This window comes from Lissotriton helveticus, chromosome 7, assembly GCF_964261635.1.
Source record: "Lissotriton helveticus chromosome 7, aLisHel1.1, whole genome shotgun sequence".
Classification (NCBI taxonomy): Eukaryota; Metazoa; Chordata; class Amphibia; order Caudata; family Salamandridae; genus Lissotriton; species Lissotriton helveticus.
This window is the reverse complement of record NC_136068.1, coordinates 60073991-60100750: the sequence shown is the minus strand read 5'-3', so window position 1 is coordinate 60100750 and position 26760 is coordinate 60073991. Positions and strand designations below refer to the sequence as shown.

Sequence of the window (26760 nt, the reverse complement as noted above, 5' to 3'; positions counted from 1 at the left end):
ATTATACAAACCATGTGGTCTTCTAACTTAAAGATTTAATCTTTCATTAACTTCGCATTTAGCACTTTCACCCTGTGGTGGGGTGAACCGATCACTTATTTGATATAATACTTACAACAATCACTGACTGAGGTCAGGATCTCGATCTGTGCAGCTAGTCGTGAGAGGGCTCTTACACGTCACCAGTTCCTGCTGATCTACGTCCGTCTAAACCGAGCCACTTCTGTGAATCAGCGTCTGAGCACATTGGACAGGGTTGGTTTATTCACACTTGTGACTTTGAGAATATATCCTGTGTGCCTGAAGAGATGTGCTTATATTTGCATTATTAGAAATTTGAATGAATGCTTAGAAACTGATTCGATTAGAAAGTTGCTTAAAACTCAACTGGGGGCTGATTACATATGGAAAATAGTGCCCCAGAGGCCTGGAAGGGGCAGAAGCCTGGCCTTATATAGAGGGTGTCTGGTAGGCAAGTGCAAGGAGAGATTGAAGAGGGGACATCTGCGGTGAGTACTGTGAATGGATGCTAGCACTTTTTGTGAACTAATATAGTCAGAGAGAAGGAGTAGGTGTGTTGCTCCTATCGTCATTGTGTTGGTGATGCCCTGTCACTCTGCCTATAGTTCGCGAAAAAATAAATCAGACACAGCACATACATGCATTTCACCCACATCCACATAAGTCTAACGCATGCATGCTGAAATCCATAACACTCATGCAGACAAACATACAAATACATATCTGTAAACCCACACAAACACACATGTCACATATAAATCGAATTAAACAGGTTCATGAGTGAGCGCACACACGTGCACACACGTATACACACCCACACATACGCACAAGCACGGATAATGGGAGAATGACTAAACCCTTGTTTTTACTTTATTTACTCTTGTCAGGTAAGCACAAAATAATATGTAGCATGTGGCAATGTATTTACTAATGAGTGATTGTATGCACAATTATGTATATTCTATGGTAGTAATCACTGAGCAGTGATGAATATCGGCCAATCAATACATTGCTTGTCTTAAGATCTTGTGCACACTCACAAACTGGTGAGGTTGTGGACATTCACAAATTACACCCATTCTCAGCCTGGAATGGGTCCTCGAATTGATCCAGCAAAGGGTTGGAGTAAATTCTTCTCCAGGGTGGGACAGACAATGTAATGTCACCAAACCCCTGTTAGGGACGTAGGGATGTGGGGAAAGGGATTATCCAAGATGAAAATGCTTTCCCAATGGATATAAATGACCTTTTAACATGCATTGGCAAAGCCAATAGGTCTGGCTATAAAGTGCTAACAGCTGCAAACAACATTTGTCATGCCAGTGTTTGCATGTGTTAGTGCATTAAGGCCAGGTAGACATTAAGCCGCAGATACTACAACATTTACTTTGTTGAGCACATTGACATTTGCGCATGTTGTGATACACTTTCTCAAACTAAAAACCACTAGATGATACAAAGTAATACACTGACAAACACAACACACTTTTATTGCTAAGCACTAAGTGGCATCCTCACACGTGACACTAACATACACTGCAACACCAATACATGTTGTTAATAATAATAATGATGCTGCTGATGGATAAAAAGTTGGGACAACAGAAGAAGTGAGAAAGGGGCCATGGGCCTCCACATCTCACGCTTGGTGCAGATAGAGAGAAGGACAGAACAATGCCTGTGGGGGACAGGTGACTGGGAGGATGGGAGGTTCAATTGTGTGTGTGTGCATACAAGTGAACATGGAAGTTGGTGCATGCCCAGTTTTGTGACACTGAAGGGTCACACCAGGGGAACGCATGTGCAGTTTTGTGACATTGAAGGTTCAAACCAGTGTCAATGGATGTGTGTATGTGTGTGTGTTTGTGGTTGACCACAGGTGATTGTAAAGACGGTGACTAAGTGTGGAAAAGTGTGGGTGCACAAGTGGGTGTTTTTCGAATTTTAGTGCATAATTTAATGCTGAGAGTGCATATGTGGAAATTTGTGAATTATCTTTATGAATAGGGGGGTGAGTATGAGTAACCGAATAAGTCAATGAGTGTGCAAGTAAAAGTATAGTTGATTGTGCTCTGAGCGAATGACTGTGAATGCCTTTGTGAGGGTGTACGCAAACCCTTCTGCGGGTGAGTTAGTGAGTGACTCAGTGAGCGAGGTAGTTAGTGTCATGGTATCCAAGTGTGCACCTGTGAAAGTGAGTCAGTTGGTCATGTTTGGGCATTATAGAAGCACTCAATCAACTTTTTACCTCACTGGGCAAAAGCTTGTTGTATCCCATCAAAAAGGTGCTACAGTGAGAAATGTAAAGTGCTGAAGGTTAGGAGTACAAATTCAAGTTCTACTTAGAGGAAGTGACATAGCAAGGATCCTATGGGCCCCAATGCAATGAACAATATTAGATCCCCAATCTCTGAGTTTTGTATTACAGCTATTAATTGAGGTGAGTTGGGACCCAGTTCCACTGCAGCTGCTGCACCTCTGCTAATACACCCCTGCCTATAGGTGGGTGGGTGGTGAAGATTTACAAATTAGTCGAGCACTTCCCATGTTTCAGCAGGATTCACACAGACTATAGGCGTGTTAACCTTTTGTATTATTTTGTGTTATAGGACTGACAGACAAGGAGGAAACGCAGACTCCCACTTCCGACAGATAAGGAGAGCTACACCCAAGGTACATTTATTTTACACATGTTCCTGTTCCAAACTTTAATGAAACTGAGACACGTCAAAACCTGTTTTTTAGTGCCATTCTATTAGATAAAGAAATTTACAAATGTATTTATTGTTTTTCATGTTTTCTTTGCGAGCCCAGTGCATGAATTCTTTTTGCTAGAAGACAGAAACAACAAGTACTAAAATAGCACTTTCATACATTTAACAAGGAACACTTATTGCCTCCACTTCCTCTTCCTCGTCCCATTCCTTTCTTACATGAGCAATATGCCAGCTCCACTGCCCCTTGTTCAACCTATCCTAAGCCTTTGTACACTTCCCATAACTCCAAGGATCTCCTCCCACAAACCCCTCTCACTCAGCAGCACTTCCATAGTCTTTTTTGTGCCATTCCATTCACTTTCACTGGGTATGCTGGAGCCCCCTTTTACCGTAGACAGAGTGAGAGAGAACTCCTTTGTTTCAGGTAAGGAACTTTATTTATCTTCTGAGCTGGAGCTGGCTATTAGTGTCTCTTCACTCTGACTGGGGACATGTGGCTCGTGAAAAATGCTTTATTTCCATCCGATGTAATTGTAATTGCATTTATATAGCGCTTACTATCCCTGGTGAGGCGTTGAAGCACTTTTCAATGAGTAGCACTCTACTCTGGAACCCAAAAGGATTAGTGAGGTCTAGGGGCCCTTTTCCCTGCTCTTTGATAAATGGTGCAGCGGCCCACTTGCTTTAGATGTGAATACGTGTGTGGTGCACCAGCCTTTGTTCTATAGCCTCAGTCAATGCACCAGTCTGCTCTTGTATTAGCCACAGGTGGTAGCCACCTCTTGTTCTGTTAGCCGCGGGCAACAAGGGCTGAAGCTGGGGCATAGAGCCACTGTCTTTCTGTCATGCAGCTCTCACCTTCATCCAGTCTCAGCCTCGAGGTAGACAAGCTGGGTGGGCGTTTGATTTATGGGAGGAAGTATTAGATTGGGAACTCTAGGTTGGTACCCTTGACTTATTGTTGTAAAAGTTAGATCTCTTCTTATATTTGCCATACCTTTTCCTGTAACATTGAGCTGACATCTGTGTGTAGTGAAAAGGCTGAGTGTGCTTCTGTGATTTCAGCAACACCTCCACTAGTTCCTCTTCAAACAGCCTGTTGTCTGAATAAAACAGAATAAGACACCCTTAAGAGAAAATTCTTCTGGATGGCACCCACTTTCCAGCTTCTGAGATATAGATGGTATCCCACAGCTACTGCCACTGCTGATGCAATGCTGAAGTTCTTAAGCTGTCAAACATAAGGTCTAAGAGATACTTGGCTTTAATCTTCAACCTCCCATCTGTTGAGAGTAATCCTCAATTTTCTGAATGTTGGCGGATAGAGACTGAAAGTCTTTAACAAGTGTGTGGGAGGTATAGACAGTAAATATTGAACCTCATTTCAAGACCAAGATTTGAATGTGATCTTTTAAGGGCAGGCTCCACCTTCTTGTCAACTGGGTCTGAAAACGTCACATCCTCTGAAAGCAGGGGAGGTTTCTCCGAAAGACCTAGCTATAGAGGATCCACTGTTCAGTTCTGTGGGATCTCTTTTGCCCCTTGCCCACACGATATAGTCTCTCCATGAACCTTGGTACTGAGACCCTGTCAGGATCTTTCTGTTCCCTTCTGAAATAATTCAGTCTATGAATGTCAAATAGAGAATTCTCAATCAAATATGGCAACTTTTAGTAGTCTCAAAGGAGTAGATCTTTTACCAAAGAAGTTCGGGAAATTCAGAAACCTGAGAGTGGAAGATAGTTACACTAGAGTAAATAGCTGCAAACCTCTATATTTTGTGGCCATCTCTTTGGAGGGTCACATGCACTTGAAATCAAAAAAGCAAAAGAAATGAATCTGTAAGGTAACTGCTGCTCATTTAAAGTTCTCCAATACGTTTGGGTTGAGTTTGCGGTACATATGTAAAAATAAAAATTAAATACTGTTGATGAGATGTGGAGGAACGTACAAAAATGGAAAAAAACTGCATTCACAAGTCTTCTAACTTTTGGGAAATTGATGAACAAAAGAAGCATAAACTTTAGCCATCCTTGTATTTATATGTTGGTAGGAGAAATCAGGGAATGTAGATAGATCTTCAAGCCTACAGTTGTAGTCCAGAATATCATAGCATGGGATATCAAATGACCTTAATAAAATTAGAAAATAAGGAAAATGTAAATAATTAGTATATATTATCAAGTGGCTGCAATATCATGACCAAAATATCAATACTTCTGGAGATTAGGACTCGCACAGCAAATATGTTGCAAATTTATCTTAATTTAACAGGTTGTCGCGTGCTACGTAGGTATCGCTGTCTGTTCCATCCAGCGTAGAGTATAAACATCAATGAATGGCAACCTCTAATATAGGGGAAGCTGCCTGCGTGCACAGCTATGGGGGAACCTCAATAGGTTTTGTCAGACAAAACCTATTGAGGTTCCCCCATAGCTGTGCACGCAGGCAGCTTCCCCTATATTAGAGGTTGCCATTCATTGACAAAATATCAATACCCCAAAAATATTTTGAAGATAAGGGCATATTACCATGTAACAAAGTGGGTGGTTTGGATCCCACTTTTACAGCCTAGAAAGTGTTCTTTCTAGGCTGTACTCCAGACAAGCCTTTCTGTAGAATCAGGCATCCCACAGCAGTGTTGTCTATATCCTGGGGCACCTACACCAGATGCACAAAGTGGTGTCCTGTTTCTGCACCTCATGTCATCTGCCAAGCTAAAGCATTAACCTGGGAAAGACAACAGGGTAGGCTTAACATAGAGACTTCCTCCCCTTCAACCAGAGTTTTCAGTTACACTCTTCACACCTGCAATCCACCAGTTGCCAGTACTCCGAAGACTAATCAGCAGCAGCATCTTGCTATCCAAAAGGCCTCTTGGAATACATAAAGGAGCACTGTGTCTACACCCCTCACTTCACTGTCCCGGTCTTCCCACTCCACCTGCAGGAATATAAGCTATCCACTTCGACTGTCGACGGAGCACAGTTGTCACATTCTATTTTGTGGAAGGACAGGTCAGGGGTATTCAAAAAGGATACCACTGACCTCCACTAATCTAGCTCACTCAAACACAATCTGCAGGTGCTACATTATTGTCACACACCAACAAGCCGGGTGTTAGCGCAAGTGCTTCTACTGTTTTTGTTAAATCTGTGTCGTCATACTCATAATTCCCTAAAAAAACAATCACTTGGGGGGGGATGAATGAGAATACAAGAGAGAATGAAAGGTGGATGATAACCAAGGCAAAAAACGGAAGAGATTGGTGAATAGTTGAGTTAGGAAAGTACTGAAAGAGCTAAATTGAGAGAGATTCAAAATCATGATAGGAGAAGAAAAAGAAAGTCAGAAGAGATAGGAATGTTGGGTGAACCAGTAGGGATGGTGTAAAAAACCTCTGTGAGATGTGAGATTGCATGTAGAACAATTCACAGCAGTAGCTTTGGACTTTTGGCGTTCTGGGTGATTGTTCCAACGGGACTGCGAGGAGCAGCAGTCTGTGTGCCTCTTCCCGCCCCCTCACCTGCTGCAGATAAAACTGCTTGTGGCCCCCGCTCCGCGGGAGTCACTCGCAGCAGTAGCTTTGGACTTTTGGCGTTCTGGGTGATTGTTCCAACGGGACTGTGAGGACCAGCAGTCTGCGTGCCTCTTCCCGCCCCCTCACCTGCTGCAGATAAAACTGTTCGCGGCCCCCGCTCCGTGGGAGCCGCTCGCAGCAGTAGCTTTGGACTTTTGGCATTCTGGGTGATTGTTCCAATGGGACTGTGAGGAGCAGCAGTTTGTGTGCCTCTTCCCGCCCCTCACCTGCTGCAGATAAAACTGCTCGTGGCCCCCGCTCCGCGGGAGCCGCTCGCAGCAGTAGCTTTGGACTTTTGGCGTTCTGGGTGATTGTTCCAACGGGACTGTGAGGACCAGCAGTCTGTGTGCCTCTTCCCGCCCCCTCACCTGCTGCAGATAAAACTGTTCGCGGCCCCCGCTCCGCGGGAGCTGCTCGCAGCAGTAGCTTTGGACTTTTGGCATTCTGGGTGATTGTTCCAACGGGACTGCGAGGAGCAGCAGTTTGTGTGCCTCTTCCCGCCCCCTCACCTGCCTCACTGTATATAATCAGCCAAGCCCACTGCTTCGCGGAATGCGCGCGGGCGCGCGCCGGGCCAAGGGCGGGCCCGTTTTAGCCCGTTAGAGACCGAGGGAGACCGGACCGGGCCACCCCTCTTAGTTGTGCCGGCCTCAATCGGATGGAGAGTCGGCTTTGTGGCAGCCCTCAAGCATCGTTACACCTGAAGCAGGGGAATGGCTGGACGGGAGAGCAGGAGAAAAGCACCGTCCCTGGGTGGCTCTGTAGCAGGTACATTGGACAATTTTATTTTCAGAGCCAACTCACTTTTATCTCATGAAATAACTTTGATGAAACGGCGGCTTTCCCAAGAAATTGCCACAGCTGGGCCACATAGCAGATGCACATACACCTGAGAAAGGCCCAAATTTGCTTGTTAATGAAGTCTCTGAGCCTGGTGATAATTCAATGACTATTGAGACTCTATCTATAGTGGGTAGTGAATCAATTTTACCCTCTATCTATACTACTATTATAAAGAGAGAACTGGCAACCTTTGAGGCGGGTAAACTCCAGAACTACACCACCAATCACAACACCCAATACAGCGTTGGAAAGGGGAGTTCCAGGAGATGGTCATAGGCTATACATCTGGACACCATATACATTACAAAGTGCAAACAACATTAGGGGTAAAGTAGTTCCCTGTGGGCATTGTCCTGCTGTTAGGGAGTAGCATGGCGTGTCAAACTAAACCTGTGGGCGGAAACAACTCATGGGCTGCAGAAACAACTCATGGGCTGCAGCTACAAGCACACACAAAAGCACTACGACTTCAGGCACAAACATTGCAAAAGCACTCACATTGCAAAAGCACTCGGCGGTTTATCAATACAAAGAAAGGCATGCCACTTCATGGACTGTGACTTAAGTCGAGGATACATTCATGCCGCGTTATTAAAGAGCCCGTGAATGCCATAAACAAAGGGGCGCGGCAACAAGTACAAGAGGCGCGGAACCATTGGTCACACGTAAGGGGCGGGGAACACCTCTTCCCTACGCGTTCCTTGTCAGTGGGGAGAATGTAAAAAAAGGGGCGCGGCTTATAAAATAAACCAATCACGCTACATTGCACACATTTCACACAGTACTTGCAACTATAAATATGCAAAACCTTCTCCGATTTGTCTAACGAGCACCTTCGTAATAGGGTGCTAGCAGAGGGAAACGAGACACACAACCTTCGAACGCTAGGAAAACACTTGCATTGCATTTATTTCGCGCTGTGCCACTCTCTAATCGCATTGTCATTCACTAGACTTACTTACTGAGTGCGCACATTACTTACTAATTACAAAGAAAGCCTTACTCGCAGGGCCACTGTCTTCTCTCATTCTCATTGACAACACTTCGCCAAAAACACGAACAATAACGACTACGGCTATTACTTCAGAAATACAACAAAACGCTTTATCTATCAGCCACTCTACTCGCATTTGCATTACCAGCACTTCAAGAACAACACGATAATTAATGAGTGCCGGCATTAATTCACTATTACAAACAAAGCCTTGCTCGCAGTGCCACTCTCTAAAATTGCTTGGCAATACAAAACGGAGGCTCAAACATTACTTTGCTTCAACATTACGAAACAAGCACTGGCGTTGCCAATAGGTCTCGCATTAGGAAAGTTTATGTCATTTACAATACCAATAGGTTAAACTTTCCTAATGCGAGACCTATTGGCAACGCCAGTGCTTGTTTTCTTCCCTAATTTGCTTCCGCGACGTTTTGATTCTAGTCTCTCCACTACACTTTTTGGCATCCGGACCGCAAATGATGAAATACTCAGGGTTTCAAAAATGAATGGTGAAGGATTGTGTGGCGTCCAATTTACCCAACACGGCAGCTTGTTACCCGTTGACGTTCCTGCACGAGCAAAGCAACCACGTGCAGCGTTGTGCATCTCTGTACTATCAAGCAGGAAGCTTCAGCAGCATGCCAGTCGGACACTTAAAGAACTCATCTGCCTCACAGGATGTGTCCGGGCACTTCCAATGTAGCGGACAGCACAAGTGCAACATAAACCATGTTTTTTTACTAATGTACCGGACACGAAAACATAACATTACAAAAGTGCGACATTAACAAAACAAGGAAGAAAGCAACCAAAGGGAAGGGAAAGAGTAACATCAGAACGAAGGATAGGAGAAATGTCAGATGGGTGGATCATACATAGACATTTAAACAAGCGCCAAAGAAAGCAGGAAACAATTAAAAACAAGGGGGATTGCCTGTTGTGAGCAGAGCCTGATGGGGGGCGGGAATGCGAGCGAGGGGAGGAGAATGCAGGGGGAGGCAAGACAGAGGCAAGGAGTGTGGCAAATGGCCGGAGGGAAGCCGGAGAGACATGGGAGAAGCTGCTAATTAGGGGAGGAGAAGCCGCAGAGCGCAGGCTGGGCGAAGCCCTTTGATGTGCTGTGCGGCCGTGAATGCGCGTGCTTGTTTGCTCACGTGATTCACGTGAACTTCAAGAAAACCGCATGAACAAAACCCTTGGTTTCACGATTGTTTTGAGCACTTGAATTCTCGCTCCCTCAATGCGCTTGCACGCATTTAAAGGTCACGAGACCTAAAAAATGAAGTGGTGCATAATCGTCGCATCAAGGCACTTTGGTTTTTCTTTTTTATTGCATTTTGTTTTAGCTGATGTTTTGCAGCGTCAGCAAACTGCAGTTGCAAAACCAACAGGTTTGAAATATGAGAGCTATTGATTTTGCCAATCTTTTTGTAATTGTTGTGCACTGTGGGAGGCATTTTTTTCATCAGTGTTTGAGTGCGAGCATAAAGCGTACTTGTTTGGCAAATGACTGTTTGTTACTGAATCTCACTTGCTGCAGCAGTGCAGTTAGACTATTAATAATATTCAGTTTGAAATCTGTTATTTTTAGGTCATAAAAAGGTAGAGGAGCACCTCTCTGGGTGAACCCTGACCCTAAGCGTGACGTCTGGAGTTAATGAGCGCGTGGTCCATTGGGGACCCACAGCATCCGGGTACCCCGGAGTCAGGCCATCTGCAGGTGATTGGCTGTGAGCAGGGGTCTGACATGGCTGCTCCTCCCCCCTTGGTCCATTCTAGTTTTTGGCTGGCATTCATTCCGTACAGTTAAGGAGTAAAACAGATCCCCCGCGATTTATTCATTTATTTATTTATTTTAATGTTTTATAGAGTGCGAACTTGACCCGTGGGGGTATCGGAGCGCTTTACACGGTTTACAGAGGTAAACAAACAAAAAGTCTCTAGTACAGAAATATACAAAGGTTGGCGCGGGGTAGGTGTGCTGGGAGCATAGACAAAAGGGGACACAAATGTATGGTTACGGTTGTAATTAGGATCAGTAAACAGAAACCCCACATTTTCTTATCGGGGTGAGTTGTGGATCTGAGGAAGAAGCAATAGATGTAGATTTGTCAGGCACACTGTGGTGGGCGAGAGAAGTCCTTAGACCAGGAATTTACCCATGAGGAAAGTTTTGGCCTCCTTCTTGAAATGTGGTAGAGAAGGGATTTTTCTGATGTCAGGTGGGAAAGAGTTCCAAATTCGTGGTGCTTCTCCGGAGAACGCCCTATTGTAGGTTATTTTTTTTTTAACCCGGCAGGTTGGAGCAGGGGTTTCTAGCAGACCGGGAGTTCCTGCTTCCTCCAGATACCACTAGTTTTTGTGTCAGATTGGCAGGGGAGTTTGTGTATACATAGCTGCCAAGGTTTCAGATTGCTTAGTGTGACATGTTCATAATTTCAGTGAAATTATGAGTGACATTTCAAACACTATGAGTGACACTTTCTCTCGAGCAAAATCAAGCAATAAAGATGAGAAAAGCATATAAATATCAGAAATCGCACGCACTTGAGCAATGAAAAACTTTAAGATCTTAAAACTGCTGCAATTGACCTATGTCTTTGTTGTTACTCAATATTTGTGACTGCTGTAATTTCTACTTTAATGCTCTTAGTCTATCGTAAATGGGCCAAAACCATTTGTAGTATTATGTATATGCCTTATATCATCTATTTAATTTGTAAAGCACTCTAACATCTTTCAATCCCTCTCTCACAAACCGTTCATGTGTTTTATAGTGCTGCTCATGCCAGTGCAGGGTGTCAGAGCTCTTTACATCACACACACAATATACAGACAGAATGACTCATTTGTAGGTAATCCAGTCTAGAAATGATATTTGTAGCACATCCCCCCCTGACTACAGCTGAAGTGTTGTCATAGGTAGTTCATCCATCCAGCAATAGTCTAGGATGAAACTGAAGGGATTTGCAGTGTGCCAAGCATTCTGCCTGGTGAACTAAGAACTCCAGCAGAAATATGGAATAAGTAACTGGGGGCCAAGGTCATCTAGATATTTGATATTAAAAACATCCTACAGTGTCACCTTAGAGTACTAACACCTGCAGGCATCGGCTGCAGCTGCCTGGTACAGCACAGGTGCCTCTGAGACTTTATGTTTATGAAGCACAAGGATGGAGTCACTGTGGCTTTCGGTAACTATCCTGTTTTTTTTTAAATTTTTTGTATAAATCGTTCCTATCACATGTTAATGGAAAATGAAAAAAATAGATATTTTAAAAAACATCAAGCAGCACGGGACATACAAGCCAGACTCATAGTCAACCCTCAAAAATTGTGTCACTGATGCATATCTGTAACATAAAGATGATGAGCATACATCGCACAACCAATATCAGAACATTGAGGACGTTTGTACATCATGCCACGTGCCTTGGTGCACTTTTCTAGATGAAACAAAGGTAGCAACGTCCACAGGCAAGTAGCAAGCTGAGCTCTTGCAGTGAGTAAAATCACTAACCAGATAGCAACATTTAGGGGTAAAGGATAAGGTGGAACTGAAATTAATTCTAGGTAAATTCATTTATGCAAAGAAGGTGGCTACGGACAAAATCTCCGTTGTGTGGCATCCAAACTTGTGTGGTCTTCAGGGCCTAGATTTTCAGCGTGGGCACAAAAGTAAAAGAGGCATCAAATTGCGATGAAAATTAAGACATAAAAAGGTTTTAAGTAAACAGCACTGTAACACAAGTAAATACACAATGCTCTGTGGATACTCAAGAAGGGATTCGATCATAATTTACATTTTATAAATCCATGATGAATAATCGTTTTCTAAATTGCGGGTACCTCAGATTAATACATAACCCTCTTAGTTAACATTATGTTCAGGTTAAAGCAGCTGCCTGACCAAAGTACTTACTTCTCTGTTCTGTAGTCTGACTGTCAGGCTGATAGTCGCGACGTTGCAGCCCACAGAGTCCTATGTCACTCTGTCTACTCTGAATGTCAAGTTCAGTGCAGTGGCGGCGGTGAGCACAACACTGACTGCAGCTTCCCGCAACGCCCGAGGCCTCGACCCCTGCACTGCCATGATTACGTGAGTGTTGAAACTGCCGTCCTGTCCGGTCCAAAGCCCCGGGAATAAATATGCGCAGGCAGCAGCCATTTATTATGCCATGTCATTGGGACAGCAGTCGGCACACCACCCAACTCGAGTCGAGCCCCCCCCCTGCCTGCCGCTTCCTGAATCTGACCTCACTTCCGAACAGGCGCGGGCAGGAATTTCTAAGGCCAGAGGCAGCAGGGCAAAAAGTAACATTGTAGCAAGCAGCAGAATGTGTTCAAAATTATTAACTGTTTACTGAGCCTGCTGGCAAGTCCCTATAGGGAGCTCAGTAGCAGAGCCGGTGCGTGTGCTAGCAGCTTGTTAACCAGTTTCAGCACTGGTACAGCAAAGTGACACAGTGGCATTTAAACGCGTGACAACGTATTTCAGTGCGGTGATGCGGAACACCACACTGAAATGCGTTAGTGTCACACGTGAAGCGTGATACTTGACAGGCATGTGTATAGGGCCTTGTGTAATGTGTGTAATGCAGGCCAGTTTCAACTGAATTCTGGCCTCCAGAGGGAGCCAGTTTAGTTCTTTCATAGGTGGGGAGATGTGGATGAATTTCCTAGTGCCTGTGAGTAGTCTGGTGGCCGCATTGAGGCAGGCTTTTAGAGGTGCCAAGGAGATCTTGGGTAATCCCGTGAGGGTCGAACATCCATATTCCAGTCTAGCGATGACTAATGCTTGGACTGCCATTTTTAAAATAGGAGCATCGATGAAAGGTTTTCCACAGGTAGCTCAGGTGCACTCTGGCTGATTTAGCCATCCAGTTAATGTGGTCTCGCATGTTCAGGTTACAGTCGAGGAGTATGCCCAAAGATTTGGTCGAGTTCACACTGGCCGACGGGCAGTTTAAGGCTGCGATGGCCTTGATCCATCTCCGGGTTGGCTTTTGAGGGGGCATCAGGAGAAATTCAGTTTTTTTTGCATTGAGTTTCAGTTGGTTAGTGGCTAGCCGTTGGACAGTTAGTTTCAGGGTCTCGTTCAGGGCAAGGATCTCCTCGAGTGATGCAATATTGATGTATATTTGGGTGTCGTCCGCGTACATATGGTAGGAGATGTTGGCGGTACGAAGAACTTCAGTGAGTGGCTCTAAGTAAACATTAAAGAGGGTAGGTGACAGGGTTGAACCTTGGGGGACTCCAACTGTGACAGGGTTGGGAGCTGATAAGTTGCCATTAATGAGTAATCTCTGAGATTCGTTATGGAGGAAGGACCTAAACCATTCTAGGACAACGCCATCCAGACCCATCCTGAGTTTAAGGCGTTTGAGTAGTTTTTCATTGTTGACCGTATCGAAGGCGGAGGATAGATTTAAGAGGATTAGAAGGTAGGAGGAATGCAGAAGGAAGCAAGGGGGAGCAGACAGAAGCAAGAGAGGTGCAGAAAGATGCAAGAGAAGTGCAGAAAGAGGCAAGAGAAGTGCGGAAAGAGAAGTGCAAAATGAGGCAAGAGAAGTGCAAAAAGAGGAAATAGAGGTGAAGAAAGAGGAAGAAAGGTGCAGAAAGAGTAAGAAAGGAGCTGGAAGAGGTGTGCAGAAAGAAGCCAGAGGGGGCAGAGGGAGGCAATAGGGGGAAGGAGAAGGCAACAGGGAGAGGAGGAGGGAACGGGGCAGGAGGAGGCAAAAGGAGGGCGGGAGGAGGCAAAATGGGTGCAGAAAGAGGCAAGAGAAGTGCAGAAAGAGACAAGAGAGGTGCAGAAAGAGGCAAGAGAATCATAGAAAGAGGATAGAGAGGTGCAGAAAGGCAAGCAATGAGGCAAGCGAGTTAATTAAAGACGCAAGATAAGTGCAGAAAGAAGCAAGAGAAGTGGAGAAAGAGGCAACAAAGGTTAGCAAAAGGCAACAGGGATGCAGAAAGCCGCAACAGGGGTGCAGAAAGTAGCAACAGGGGTTCAGTAAGAGGCAACAGAGGTGCAGAAAGAACCAAAAGGGGTGCAGAAAGAAGCAACTGGGGGGCGCAGAAGAAGCAATCGGGGCACAGAAAGAAGCAACGGGGGTACAGAAAGAGGTAACAGGGGTGCAGTACGAGGCAACAGAGGTAAGTCAGATGTACACAGAAGCAAGGGGTATGTAGAAAGAAGCAAGGGGGATGCAGAAGAAAGCAGGGGGATGCAGAAGAAAGCAGGGGGATGCAGAAGTAAGCAAGAGAGGTGCAGAAAGATGCAAGAGAAGTAGAACGAGGCAAGAGAGGTGAAGAAAGAGCAAGAAAGGAACAGGAAGAGTAGGCAAGGAGCAGGAAGAGGGGTGCAGGAAGAGGGGTGCAGAAAGAAGCAAGAGGGCACAGAGAGAGAAATCGGATGCAGAAAGAGTAAACAGGACAGAGGCGGCAACAGGGGGCAGAAGGAGGCAACAGGGGTGCAGAAAGAAGCAAGAAGTAAAGAAAGAGGCAAGAGAGGTGCAGAATTAGTCAAGAGAGGTGCAGAAAGAGACAAGAGAGGTGCAGACAGAGAAATGGAGTGCAGAAAGAGGTGAGAAGGGCGCAGAAAGAATCAAGAGGTGCAGAAAGAAACAAGAGAAGTGCAGAAGGAAGCAACAGAGTTGCAGAAAGAGGCAAGAGAAGTGCAGAAAGAGGCAAGAGATGTACAGAAAGAGGCAATGCATGTACAGAAATAGGCAAGCGCGATGCAGAAAGAAGCGAGAGGTACAGAAAAAAGAAAGGGAAGTGCAGAAAGAGGCAAGAGGGGTGCAGAAAAAGGCAAGAGGTGCAGAAAGAGGCATGAGTGGTACAGAAAGACGCAAGAGAACCACAGAAAGAGGCATGAGAACTACAGAAAGAGGCAAGAGAACTACAGAAAGTAGAAAGGAGCAGATGAGGGGAGAGGAGTGCAGATAGAGGGAAGAGTGGTGCAGGAAGAAGCAAGAGAGGTGCAGAAAGAACCAACGGGGTGCAGAAAGGACCAAAAGGGGTGCAGTTAGAAGCAATGGGGGTGCAGAAAGAAGCAACGGGTCACAGAAAGAAGCAACAGGGGCACAGAAAGAGGTAACAGGGGTGCAGTAAGAGGCAACAGAGGTAAGACGGATGTAGAAAGAAGCAAGGGGGATGTAGAAAGAAGCAAGGGGGATGTAGAAAAAGGCAGGGGGATGCAGATAAAAGTGGGGGGTGCAGAAGTGAGCAAGAGAGGTGCAGAAAGAGGCAAGAGCGGTGCAGGAAGAAAAAGTGGAGGCCACTGGAAGTTGGGGGTCTCTCCCTTGCAAGCTGTGACACTGCTTATAAGTGCAGTCTGTGGATGTGCTGAGTCACAGCAGGCGCCCCAATATCTGACTTTAACTGAAGTGCGCAGATGCTGAGTGATACCTAAAGCTCTGGGGGACACCGGGGAAGTCCTTGGTTCATGGACAGGTGTGAAGGCCTCGTGCCCTCCGCGGTGTGAAGGCCTCGTGCCCGCCACTGTGTGAAGGCCTCATGCCCTCCGCGGTGTGAAGGCCTCGTGCCCGCCACCGTGTGAAGGCCTCGTGCCCGCCACCGTGTGAAGGCCTCGTGCCCTCCACAGCTCACATCCCTCAGGGAAGACTCAAGTGTACAGAGACAGGGGGGCGTCTCTCCTCTGTGCTCCTTCCAGGGGGCGTCTCTCCTCTGTGCTGTTTTAAGTTCCCTTGCGGAGTTCCCTCTACAGCAGGGCTTTAAGTGGGCCGGGTCTCAAGGGGTCTGAGCACCGGCAGTTTTTTAAAGGGGCCTCAAAACGGGTTTCTATCGGGCTCTGTTTTGAGCCCTGGCACAGACGGTCAATTTTTTTCCGGACTGCAGTGACAGCAGGCTGCTGTCACTGCAGTCCGGAAAAAAGTGCCAGGACACAAAACAGAGCCCGATAGAGACCCGTTTCGAGACAGCAAACACATCCATGTCATGTGCACTGCTCACACTACTCACAGGTGGAGAAGTTACGGCATGACGTCAGGCCAGGTGAGCGTTGCAGGGGAAGGGAAATCCTTCAAAGAGTCATATTCTCTCAGGATTTCCCTTCTCGTTTTGAAACTCAGGAGCAGCAACATTGTCCTGGTGTCACCAGGGCTTTAAGTGGAAGCTTTTTCAATATTGTATCCAAGCCATAGTTGCTGCTTATTTATCTCATGCAACTAACAACCATTGACAAAGCCAATAGTCCTTACTTGTATCATTCATATCTGGATGCAATGACAGAAACAGCAAAATACAAGTCGGGTGGCACGCTATGCTAAACACAGACTTTTAAAGTACTGTTTTTAAGCCACGCCCTTAATTATATTGGCCAGGCCCCCTTGAGAGACCCCCCAGTTGTTTCATCCCACTTTAAGCCCTGCTCTACAGGAAGGTGTGAGCTGAAGCCAGGTGTGAGGGGGCCGGAAGAGTGCACCGTTTCACCCCCGGATCCGCGCCTCCAGAGCGGGACGAGGAGCTCTGGGCACAGGGCGGGAGTCACACAGATTATGAAACGCGCGCCTGCAGGTTTGTGCAGGCGCCTCCAGGCGGGGCATCTGTTTGTGATTACAGATGTGCAGGCCGTATCTGCAGAGCTGGGCGCCCACAGGAGGCCTGCCTGTGACTGTGTGCACATCCAACAAAGACACAACACTCCTGCCAGATAGGGAGCTGGAGACACAGCGTGTACAACCAAGGCAGGCACAACACTCCTGCCAGATAGGGAGCCCGAGCCACTGTGTGCACAACCAACAAAGACACAACACTCCTGCCAGATAGGGAGCCGGAGCCACTGTGTGTACATCCAAGGCAGGCACAACACTCCTGCCAGATAGGGAGCCCGAGCCACTGTGTGTACAACCAACAAAGACACAACACTCCTGCCAGATAGGGAGCTGGAGACACAGCGTGTACATCCAAGGCAGGCACAACACTCCTGCCAGATAGGGAGCTGGAGACACAGCGTGTACAACCAAGGCAGGCACAACACTCCTGCCAGATAGGGAGCCGGACTATGTATATCTGCCCCCCCCCAGGGTAGATGTACATAGTTTACCCCACCCCAGAGACTGTCTCTCAGACGTCCTTCAGAATGGCTGCGACCCTCTTTTAGCTGCGTGGAAGGGGGGGGGGGGGGGGGGGGGGGGCTAGGCACGTAGAAATAAAATGCAAATCAGCACTTGTTTTGTAAAACCCCTTCTAATGCTTCTTCAATTTCTCTCCCGCAGGAAAACCAAGACGGCCCGCCCGTCGAGCGAGGGGATTTTCGTGTCCAAAATAGTCGAGAGCGGGGCCGCTGCCAAGGAGGGGGGGCTGCAGACGCACGACCGCATCATTGAGGTAGGTGGGCGCCGTCTCAGATCCACGCGCCAAGAGGCGGAGCAGGAGTGGGCTGAGGGGTTGGAGGCCCCAAAGTGGGCCCCGTCCCCCAATATCTGTGCATCAAGTCTCGCCTCAGCAGTCTGAGAGCTTAGGACGTTTCCAAATTCAGACCATGTGCTTCGGGGTAACTCTGATGCTCAGGAGGGGTCGGGCCCCTGAGCTGAGCCGCCACTGAGCGCAGAAGTCAACACGTTTCAACCACAGTGTGCATCTTGGTTTCTTGTGGAGGTTTCTGAAGCCCTTTCTTTAGTCCTTGTTACCTTGGTTTTGGGTCTCGTCATTGTCCTGTAGATTGCTCTTAAAACCTTGACGGCTTAGACTTGTGGCTGATGATCCGAACAGCTGGGTGACGAGCACACTTGTTGGTTTCTGATGTTACTCAGCGCATTGCTGACCTGGGGAAGGATATTGTGACCAAGAAGCAGGGAAGATGTGATGTACATTGCAGGAAACACTTGTGTAGGTTTTATTGAACCAGTTTATTGATATATTTGACAAGATAACCATGTTGTAGGAAATTGATATTTGCCTTTCCCAACTGAGTTTGTTTTTTAAAGATAACGTTTTATTAAGTGTAACTTAATCTTTTCAAAATGATGTTGCCTATTGCATAAACCTATATCCAAGCCTCTGTTTGTGTTTACTTTCTGATGAGACTTCGGGTTTCCTTACCTCAGAGGAGCTGTGTCTGCAGTTGTGTACTGGTTAGGACAGAGTTGACTGGGTTCAGGCCCGGGGCACCTGCGCACCTTGGTCAGGTGAATGATGGTTGCTGCTTTTTATGACGTCACTCGGCAGAGACATGCGGTGTGACGTGTCTCCTCAACATGATGTCGCGGGGTGTCCTGGCCCTACAACCAAGAGGTGTGGAGTCAGGGGTCCCGGCTGCACCATGTGTCAAAGCCGTTGGGCTAAAACTGGAGAAAAGTGAGCAGAGCAAAAAAAAACACATTTCTTGAAAATTAAATCAAAATCAAGTTTGCCTGCAGCATATATTGGCTTAAAAGTAATCATTTCCAAAATAAATGTGTTTTCAGTTCTGTGTATCCCTGTTAAAGCGAAGAGTGAATTATGAATGCAGAGGCAACGGCCTTCTGGGAAATGTTTGGTGGAACCCGGAGGAACCGGCGCGCGCACCCACCTGCCCTTATTTGAACAATTCCCTCTTTTTGGGTATGTTTTTCTATTTTGCTCTTCTCTTGTTTACCCCAATCTTTCATGCGTGTCTTAAAACAGAGCGTTTTAATCGAATTACCCCAACTATGCTTGAATTAAAGTGGCTTTTCCTATGTTTACATCAGGGTGGCAGGGGCGCACCGTGCTAGGCCGAGCCGTGAGCTTGTTGGAAAGTGAAACATGGTACAATTTATACTTGAGAACAACAGAGGAAGAACGGAAACAATAAACTGACGCTCTGATGGTTTGAACGGAGACTTAATTGTTTGCAGAATGCGTGACTTTAAAGATTCTTTGCCATGTTTGCCCCACCCCCGCCTGTTTCTTCCACACAGTTGTATGAATCACACCCAACTCTACAGTTTCCAGATGTTTTACAGATTTCTTGGAAAATCCACTTTGTGAAGCGAGCACTTCGTGCTGAGGGGCAGAATAGAAATGAGGGTGTCTGTGGTGAACCTTACAGCACAACGTCCCAAAAACGTTTCTTTTTAATGTAGCACGCAAGTGACGCACTGAACCATTTATCCATGTATTGCAATATTTACTGTTTTTAAGATGATTATAACGGGCAACAATTCATCCATTTGAATTCTTTGGAAATCTGTCTTTATGTCTTAATGTTTTGTGTTTTCGAGGCTTCACGTGGCCAGATTTTGTCCAATGCGGACCACCTGAGCAGATGCTACCTGGGTATTTTTTGTTTTGTTATTTGGGTGTTTGTGGGCATGGGTATTGCCTCTTTCACTTGCCAGTTTTTGTTCCAGTCATGTTTCTCTTGGGTTTATGCTTTAACGTAACATAAGTAGCCTTGGTGGGTTTGCTGTTGGCGGTGAATTGAGTGTATGTGACTTACATTTCGTGCGAAAGTTCCTTCTGAGTTATGCCAGAGTAATTCATATAAATCCTTAGTGGACTTTCTTTAAATTGAAGATTAAATATAGTGATCTTTTTAGCTTAAATTAACAACTAGGCATAGGAGTAAACTGGAGAAAAGAAATTAGCAAAGGTGTTGGATTTTCAGAGAACCTTTAATTTAATAAAGATAACTGAGCTTCTGTTGTGCATGTATTGTATGCACATTGCCAATATTGCTGCATTTTACTTCCAACTGATGAATCATTTACAGATTTTGAGAGAAAAGTTGAGAATGTCCAACCTTTTACCCTTTTTAAATTCATGTGTAAATTTATAGGATTTTGCTTGCATCGCGTGCTGTACAAGATCGCATACATTTTTCAAGTCGCTTTATTTTGGACCAAGGGCCCAATTCACGAGAAACAACATTATTCATAAAAAGCGCCTTCTTTGCAATAAATCGGTCTATGTATTTTAAGGTGTGGATTCCTGAGCTGCCAAACTGTACTATAATAAGTTTGACTCAAGATTATATTATCAACAAATACGGGAATTTTTGTCAGATTTTTTTTATTGAATAATATTTTGCTCCACGGAACACAACACAGTTACTTAAGGCTAGCATGTATCTCGAAATTGCTACAGTATTTCTCGTGCACAAGTTTATTTTAGATATGCACAATACAAAGGGGAATATATTGATATTGCAATGCAGTGCGTATATAACGATTCGGACTGAAGACATGAAAAAAAAGAACTGGTTCTCTGGGCCCCATGTTCACAGAGTGACCATGTAAAAGCTAGGAAGAGAGTGTATATGCATTAATTAGATCAATAAAAAATTGAGAGCGTCTATAAGCGTAATAAAAAGGCAAACGCCTAAAAAGCAGTTCAAGGTACGTAAAGGGCCATCATCAAGTTTACCACAGAGGGAGTAAGAAGATATGGAATGAGTAATACATCGATTCCACGAGGAGGACAGTCATCGCGACAGGATAGCGCTAAAGATGGCGTCCCAGATTCACGGGGTGAGATTTCCACAGGTACAAGTCCAGCATGTTCCGTAGAAAGCTCTTACTTTCGCGTGTCGGAATGTTTGAACGTGGCATTGTCAGCGCTTCGCAGATTCCATACCCACGCCCACTATACGTATAGATATGTATTTGGGTTTTCCTAGTTGGATGAGATATTTTTAACCCCCATTAGTATGAAAACATCTATTAGTAATAGTTCCTAGAGACTCGGGTATGGATGGGGTTAACCAAGAGTTAGTTCTCAAGTGCACAAGTGCTGGGTTGGGATCTATCCTAAAATGAAACACCTTCTCTATATATTCTTGGATTTTCTTCCAAATGGGGCAAACCTTAGGATACTCAACCATTATACCTGGATGGTCTCCCCTCCCAGATCCACAGAGCCAGCAAGAGGTGAGTCAGTACAGCTCGCCGTCTTAAATCTGCACAGTGTACGGAAAGACCTCTATATTATCACAAATCGGGTGAGATCTAGAATGTCGAGCATCTTAGGCGACAAAGGCACATTTCAAATTTGGTGCCATATTTTTGCATTCATAAGTGTTCCCTCAGTAGCAGACATGTGCACTTCCAGTTTGTTTGGGGTTTTGTCATTCAGGATAGACGGGGGCGTTGCTAGCCATCGGGGGCGTTGCTAGCCATCGGGGACATTGCTAGCCATCTATACACTCCGGCGACGAAATGTCCCTCTCTACAGAAGGTCCTAGACATGTAGTTCCAGTTGAGCAAAGAGTCAAAGATACTTTTAATGTCTAATATTGTATTAAATTCAATGTTTTTGAATGTTACGTTTGTCCTGACAAGTAATGAATTGTAAACACTCTTTTGTTACATTAACATCAACAGAGTGGGGAATCTTGAGTTGGCCTTCTGTCTTCGTCGTTCAATGAGTTTCGGCGCTAAAGGTCTATCCCTCTCCAGCGGTTCAGATGGTCTTTGAGGTGGACATTGGTTGGGTCTGAAACACCTTCTGCATTTGCCCAAGTGGCAGCTTGACAAGTGGGCAGAGGTGTGAGCTGAGGGGAAGTCCGGTCCCCTTGAGGTGCATGTAGTCCAGCGCTGCTTCGCCGCGGCACGCGGGGAGGCAGGAGGGTGGCCGTGCCGGTGGGGTCTGCTCAGTTGATTGAACTTGTTAAAAGCCATGGTTTGGAAACAGAGAAAGGTCATGCTTTGCGCAGCCTTTTGAGCTCAGCTCCACTATTTAGCCCCACCGGTCCCTGTGATCTTCTTGACCACTGAATCTTCTGATGACGTCAGTGTGGTCCAGTCCTGCGGTGGAGAGTTCAGTCAGCAGAGGCCAGCGTGACGCTATGAATGACATCACCAGCTCCTTCCACAAACATTCTTCCTTTCTGTGTTAAAATCCCCGCTTCACATCATGTCAATATTCACTGGGTTTATGTGTGTGCTCATAAGTTGTGTCATTTCTGAAATGTGGCGTGTGGGAGAGTTGGAATCTCATCACATTTCTGCTCGAGGGGAGGGGACGTCACAGTGTGTCCCAGCCCCAGCCCTGCTGTATGATGGGAAGTTGTGTCTTTTGAAATGTAAAGACTAGCAACTTACATTATTTTTCTAGAAACTGGATTTAGTTGCAACATCACAAGCAACACAGATCAGTTTTTAATGAAAGAAATGTGATCAAAGTGGGGTAGTTAATGGCCCCCACCACCGATTTGTTTTGTTAGTATTGGAGAGCTCAAGATCAACAAGCATTAGAAATGCAACCTGGCTCGGATTTATTTGAGTTTGAGCTAATGGCATTGTAAATGCCAATGTATTGTTGCTATGTGTTATGGAGTGTGTTCATGTGGTGTGTACTGCCAGTGATCTCCTTGTGAGTGTGAGAATATTGCACCGTTACTGCCTGTGTTGTCCTTCTCGTGAGTGTGAGAAGCTTGCACCTCTGCTGCCTGTGGTCTCCTTGTGAGTGTAAGAAGCTTGCACTGCTGCTGCCTGTGATGTCCTTCTTGTGAGTGTAAGAAGCTTGCACTGCTGCTGCCTGTGATGTCGTTCTTGTGAGTGTGAGAAGCTTGCACAGCTGCTGCCTGTGAGTATGAGAAGATTGCATTGTGCATCTCTGTGCTGTGCCTGTTCTTTATAAGGGACTCTTGCTCTGTTGCTGCTGCTGCCTTGGCACAGTACCTGCTGTGAGTGTGTGAGGGAAGCTTGCACCGCTGCTGCTTGTGATGTCCTTCTTGTGAGTGGGAGAAGCTTGCACCTCAGCTGCCTGTGGTATCCTTGTGAGTGTAACAAGCTTGCACAGCTGCTGCCTGTGATGTCCTTCGTGTGAGTGTGAGAAGCTTGCACCGCTGCTGCCTGTGAGTATGAGAAGATTGCATTGTGCATCTCTGTGCTGTGCCTGTTCTTTGTAAGGGACTCTTGCTCTCTTGCTGCTGCTGCCTTGGCACAGTACCTGCTGTGAGTGTATAAGGGAAGCTTGCACCACTGCTGCTTGTGATGTCGTTCTTGCGAGTGTGAGAAGCTTGCACCTCTGCTGCCTGTCGTCTCCTTGTGAGTGTAAGTAGCTTGCACTGCTGCTGCCTGTGATGTCGTTCTTGTGAGTGTGAGAAGCTTGCACCGCTGCTGCTTGTGATGTCCTTCTTGTGAGTGGGAGAAGCTTGCACCTCAGCTGCCTGTGGTCTCCTTGTGAGTGTGAGAAGCTTGCACCGCTGCTGTTTGTGATGTCCTTCTTGTGAGTGTGAGAAGCTTGCCCCGCTGCTGTTTGTGATGTCCTTCTTGTGAGTGGGAGAAGCTTGCAACTCAGCTGCCTGTGGTCTCCTTGTGAGTGTAAGAAGCTTGCACAGCTGCTGCCTGTGATGTCCTACTCACTACTCTACTCTACTCACTACTCACTACTCTGCACTCACTACTCACTACTCTACTCACTACTCACTACTCTACTCACTACTCTACTCACTACTCTACTCACTACTCTGCACTCACTACTCACTACTCTGCTCACTACTCACTACTCTACTCACTACTCACTACTCTACTCACTACTCACTACTCTACTCACTACTCACTACTCTACTCACTACTCACTTCTCTACTCACTACTCTGCACTCACTAATTTACTCACTACTCTACTCACCTCACTACTCTACTCACTACTCTACTCACTACTGACTACTATACTCACTACTCTGCACTCACTACTCACTACTCACCTCACTACTCTACTCACTACTCACTACTCTACTCACTACTCACTACTCTACTCACTACTCACTTCTCTACTCACTACTCACTTCTCTGCACTCACTACTTTACTCACTACTCTACTCTACTCACCTCACTACTCTACTCACTACTCTACTCACTACTCACTACTCTGCACTCACTACTCTACTCACTACTCTACTCACTACTCTACTCACTACTCTACCCACTACTCTACCCACTACTCTACTCACTACTCTACTCACTACTCACTACTCTACTCACTACTCTACTCACTACTTTCTACTCACTACTCACTACTCTACTCACTACTCACTACTCTGCACTCACTACTCACTACTCTGCTCACTACTCACTACTCTACTCACTACTCACCTCACTACTCTACTCACTACTCTACTCACTACTCTACTCACTACACTACTCACTACTCTACTCACTACTCACTGCTCTGCACTCACTACTCACTACTCTGCTCACTACTCACTACTCTACTCACTACTCACTACTCTACTCACTACTCTGCACTAACTACTCACTACTCTACTCACTACTCTACTCACTACTCTGCACTCACTACTCACTACTCTGCACTCACTACTCACTACTCTACTCACTACTCACTACTCACTACTCACTACTCTACTCACCTCACTACTCTACTCACTACTCTACTCACTACTCTGCACTCACTACTCACTACTCTGCACTCACTACTCACTACTCTACTCACTACTCTACTCACTACTCTACTCACTACTCTACTCACTAATCACTACTGCACTCACTACTCACTACTCTGCACTCACTACTCACTACTCTACTCACTACTCTACTCACTACTCTACTCACTACTCTACTCACTACTCACTACTCTACTCACTACTCACTACTCTACTCACTACTCACTACTCTACTCACTACTCTACTCACTACTCTGCTCACTACTCTGCACTCACTACTCACTACTCTGCTCACTACTCACTACTCTGCTCACTGCTCTCCACTCACTACTCTGCACTCACTACTCACTACTCTACTCACTACTCACTTCTCTACTCACTACTCTGCACTCACTACTTTACTCTCTACTCACTACTCACTACTCTACTCACTACTCACTACTCTACTCACTACTCACTACTCTACTCACTACTCACTTCTCTACTCACTACTCTGCACTCACTACTTTACTCACTACTCTACTCACCTCACTACTCTACTCACTACTCTACTCACTACTGACTACTATACTCACTACTCTGCACTCACTACTCACTACTCACCTCACTACTCTACTCACTACTCACTACTCTACTCACTACTCACTACTCTACTCACTACTCACTTCTCTACTCACTACTCACTTCTCTGCACTCACTACTTTACTCACTACTCTACTCTACTCACCTCACTACTCTACTCACTACTCTACTCACTACTCACTACTCTACTCACTACTCTGCACTCACTACTCACTACTCTACTCACTACTCTACTCACTACTCACTACTCTGCACTCACTACTCTACTCACTACTCACTACTATACTCACTACTCTACTCACTACTCACTACTCTACTCACTACTCTGCACTCACTACTCACTACTCTACTCACTGCTCTACTCACTACTCACTGCTCTACTCACTACTCACTACTCTGCACTCACTACTCACTACTCTGCACTCACTACTCACTTCTCTGCACTCACTACTTTACTCACTACTCTACTCTACTCACCTCACTACTCTACTCACTACTCTACTCACTACTCACTACTCTACTCACTACTCTGCACTCACTACTCACTACTCTACTCACTACTCTACTCACTACTCACTACTCTGCGCTCACTACTCTACTCACTACTCACTACTATACTCACTACTCTACTCACTACTCACTACTCTACTCACTACTCTGCACTCACTACTCACTACCCTACTCACTGCTCTACTCACTACTCACTGCTCTACTCACTACTCACTACTCTGCACTCACTACTCACTACTCTGCACTCACTACTCACTACTCTGCACTCACTACTCACTACTCTGCACTCTACTCACTACTCTGCACTCACTACTCACTACTCTACTCACTACTCTACTCACTACTCTACTCACTACTCTACTCACTACTCACTACTCACTACTCACTACTCTACTCACTACTCTACTCACTACTCACTACTCTACTCACTACTCACTACTCTACTCACTACTCTACTCACTACTCACTACTCACTAATCTACTCACTACTCACTACTCACTACTCTACTCACTACTCACTACTCTACTCACTACTCAACTCACTACTCACTACTCAACTCACTACTCACTACTCAACTCACTACTCAACTCACTACTCACTACTCTACTCACTACTCACTACTCACTACTCTACTCACTACTCTACTCACTACTCTACTCACTGCTCACTACTCTACTCACTACTCACTACTCACTACTCACTACTCACTTCTCCTCTCCCTACTCTGCACTCCCTACTCTGCACTCCCTACTCTGCCCTCCCTACTCTGCCCTCCCTACTCTGCCCTCCCTACTCTGCCCTCCCTACTCTGCCCTCCCTACTCGGCCCTCCCTACTCGGCCCTCCCTACTCTGCCCTCCCTACTCTGCCCTCACTACTCTGCCCTCACTACTCTGCCCTCAGTACTCTGCCCTCAGTACTCTGCCCTCTGCCCTCACTACTCTGCCCTCTGCCCTCACTACTCTGCCCTCCCTACTCTGCCCTCACTACTCTGCCCTCACTACTCTGCCCTCACTACTCTGCCCCCACTACTCTGCCCTCACTACTCTGCCCCCACTACTCTGCCCTCACTACTCTGCCCTCACTACTCTGCCCTCACTACTCTGCCCTCACTACTCTGCACTCCCTACTCTGCACTCCCTACTCTGCACTCCCTACTCTGCACTCCCTACTCTGCACTCA

At 46.0% G+C, this 26760-nt stretch overlaps 1 pseudogene across 1 annotated transcript in view; it reads left to right on the top strand.

Moving 5' to 3' along the window:
• The first annotated feature begins 490 nt into the window (after nucleotides 1-490).
• Nucleotides 491-26760, top strand: part of LOC144768037 (epidermal differentiation-specific protein pseudogene) — a 44149-nt pseudogene continuing 17879 nt past the window's right edge. The window contains exons 1-2 of the transcript XR_013598427.1: nucleotides 491-509; nucleotides 2631-2694. The product of XR_013598427.1 is annotated as an epidermal differentiation-specific protein pseudogene (transcript). The remainder of the gene's footprint in view (nucleotides 510-2630; nucleotides 2695-26760) is intronic.